General features: G+C 36.2%; 1 pseudogene; it reads left to right on the forward strand.

The window, feature by feature from the left end:
- Positions 1-1,411: 1,411 nt before the first annotated feature.
- On the forward strand, positions 1,412-3,371 carry LOC116632271 (annotated as a pseudogene).
- The last annotated feature ends 260 nt before the right edge of the window (positions 3,372-3,631 follow it).

Consider the following 3,631-nt stretch of genomic DNA (forward strand, 5'->3'; position numbering starts at 1 on the left):
CAGAGAAATAAGTCAGGAATTATAGATTATTTGACCGCAGTCATAGAAACATAAGTAGCAACTGTATTTGTGAAAACTGTTCTCAGAGAATTTTTTTTTTTTATGCTCTCAGAGAATTTAAATGTTCTATTGAAATTACTTTTCTCAGCAAGGTAAAGAAGAGAAGGTCAAAGCATGTTTACATTCTGGTGCCCACAGGAACACAGCGAACACACTGTACTGTGGTAAAGAGGGCCATATAGGGCAAGGTTTCTTATAATTTCACTATCCATTTTCTGATCCTTGTTACCTTGACTACAGATCATCTTTCTAAAATTATTAGTTAATTGTAAGTAAACAGAGTCAAAAAATTTAACAGGTTGATTGCTAGTCTTTCAAATGTAATATTTTAACTACTTAAGTCCCCAAAATGTGTTTGTAATGGTTTGACTACTACAAATATAAACTATTTCAAATATAGTTTAACTGTTAAATATTTAAACTATGTAAATTATGAAATATATTAGTTCATCTAAATCATATCTATGAAAGAATTTACCAGCTTTGTGCCAATTATTCAACAATATTCATATAGCAGGGGATTTCCTGTTGAATAGAAAATATTTGGGCTATTTTTTGCTATAGTGTATGAAATAATAGTCTCCTCTTTCATATTTGATATATCTTATTCAAACACAATTCAATGATTGATTTTTTGACAATAACTAAGAGAGCTTCTTTAAACTGATGCACTAAGCTGAACTTAATTCAAACTCCAATCCCCTTCTCCCAAAACTAATGAAGCAACCAATCAGACAACTAGAAAAAACAAAGACAAAATTATCCACTGCATAAACAACCATCTAGAATAATCGTTAAATAAATAAGCAGTAATATCGTGATAGTCTCTAAATCTTAAGTAAGAGCAATGCCATTCTTAAGCTAAGTCATTTGGAGAGATTTGAGTTTTCTAAAAATCAGTTCTATATAGATATAGATGTTGAATATAGAAATATATCTATAAAGATAGATAGATTTAGACACATATGTATTTTATGTGTATTTGTATGTATCTAACTTCAGAGAGTTTTACTGAGTGATTTCCTTTACATAACAACCTTGAAGTGACAAAGTCATAGTGATGGAAAACATAACAGTGAGCGCCAGAGGTTAGAGGTGGAAAAAGGGAATGGCAATTAAGGAGTAATATGGTAATACGAAGGAAGTTTTATGTGTGTGTATGGTAATGGAACAGTCTGTATCCTGAATGTAGTTTTGTTAGTCAAATCTATATATGTGACAAACTTTCATAGAACCATTCTCCCTACTCAGTGTCCACACACACACGAGTACATGCAAAAACTGAAAAATTCCAATAAAGGTTTGTAATTGAGTTAATAGTATTGTCCCAATGTCCATTTTCTTTTTGACAATGCACTATGGTTGTATAAGGTATTATCATTGAACAAAGTTAGAGGAAGAATACATGGGAAATCTTTGCACTATTTTTGCAACTCCTTGTGAGTCAAACTCTTTCAAAATAAAAAATTAATTTATAAAATTGACCTGGGACTGACAGAGATATTTGAATTAGCAGAATGGTCATACAAAAGGTATTATAACCATATTTTATGTTTTAAAAAGTTAAGTAGAGAGGGGCGCCTGGGTGGCTCTGTCGGTTAAGCATCTGCCTTCAGTTCGGGTCATGATATGAGGGTCCTGACCAGGTCATGGTCTCAGGGTCCTGGGATCGAGCCCCACGTCAGGCTCTCTGCTCAGCCAGGAGTCTGCTTCTCCCTCTCCTCCCCCCACTCGTGTTCTCACTCTCTTACTCTCTCTCTCTCAAAAAATAAATAAAATCTTTTAAAATAAATAAATAAAAAGAAAGTTAAGTAGAGAACAGGTAGATATAAAATTGACCCAAATCAAACTTCTAGAGAAATGAAAATGAGATAAAAAATACACTTCATTTTATAATTGTACTATGATTATGTAAGAGAGTATCTTTATTTTATGAAATTACTAGTTTCAAATTATTTTAAAATATTTTTAAAAGAGATGGGGCGCCTGGATGGTTCAGTGGGTTAAGCGTCTGCCTTCAGCTCAGGTCATAATCCCAGGGTCCTGGGACCCAGCCCCATTGAGGGGTGGGCTCCCTGCTCGGTGGGAAGTCTGCTTCTTTCTCTCCCTCTGTGCTGTCTCTCAAATAAATAAAGAAAAATCTTGAAATAAAAAAAGAAACAAACAAAACATTTTTAAAAGAGAAAGAAAATGGGCTTAGAATTAGTACGTGATTTCCATGGTCTTATAAGTATTAATGTCAAAGGCTACCCAGCATTCTTGCCAGAACAATACACTGTCTTGAAGTGACTCCTTTTCTTTTTTCTTTTTAAAATTTAATTAGGTTCCTTATCTTACATTAGATGACTTTATCTTAGTTTTTATTTTCACTGAGAAGTCATGAATCCATATACAAATTGAAGTTTTTCGAGCTGTCAGCTCCCTCTTATACAAGATAAGAATAGTAGAAATATGCTGGCTTCATTTATTCTCTACGATTTATTCAGATGAATGATCTAAGAATTTTTAGTAAATTATTGTATTGCTGATCTCCTGGCAAGCTTGTCTGATACTGTAAAATCTGAAAAACTGTTTCTGAACTCTGAGTAGAAATCTGGTATTGGTGGCAAGGAACTGTATGACTCCATGACAACACTCTCCTAAAAATATTGACAGATATGACCCACATGATGGGGTACTTCAACAGGAACCTTATAGCATGTTAGTCTTTCAGTAGATTTGCTTTTAGGACAATTAAATTCAAGATGCAGTTTCATTTTATGCTGCATTTTGAATAAAAAATGTTATTTATGAGGTTTTTAAAAAATCCTGGCCAGTCTTTTCCTCAGCTGCCGCTAAGGTGCTGGGTCCTTCCGAGGAAGCTAAGGCCGCGTTGGGGTGAGGCCCTCACTTCACCCGGCGACTAGCACGGCGCCCAGCAGCGTCCGCTCAGCACTCGCCCGCACTCTGGCCTCGGTCTCGGAGCTCGCTTGCATCTACTCGGCCCTCATCCTGCACGACGATGAGGTGACGGTCACGGAGGATAAGATCAACGCCCTCATTAAAGCAGCTGGTGTGAATGTTGAACCTTTCTGGCCTGACTTGTTTGCAAAGGCCCTGGCCAACGTCAACATTGGGGGCCTCATCTGCAGTGTAGGAGCTGGTGGACTGGCCCCAGCAGCTGGTGGACTGACCCCAGCAGCTGGCGCTGCACCAGCTGGAGGTCCTGCTCCTTCCACGCGGCTGCCCCAGCTGAGGAGAAGAAAGTGGAAGCAAAGAAAGAACAATCTGAGGAGTCTGTTGATGACATGGGCTTTGGTCTTTTTGACTAAACCTCTTCTATAAGCTGCTCAATAAAAAGCTGAACTCTTAAAACAAAAATAAAATAAAATAAAATAAATAAAAAATAAAAAATAAATAAAAATCATGGCCATTAAAGGGAATAGAAATTGACTGTAAATAAGTTCTTTTAATAATCACACACTGTGTATCAGGCACTGTTCTAAACATTTTATATTCATTATCTTCTTTAATTGAATGAATTCTTTCAACAGTGATACTCTTGGCCATCATGAAGTTGAAAAATCTGAGG

This window comes from Phoca vitulina, unplaced genomic scaffold (assembly GCF_004348235.1).
Source record: "Phoca vitulina isolate PV1807 unplaced genomic scaffold, GSC_HSeal_1.0 scaffold1, whole genome shotgun sequence".
In the NCBI taxonomy this organism is placed as follows: Eukaryota; Metazoa; Chordata; class Mammalia; order Carnivora; family Phocidae; genus Phoca; species Phoca vitulina.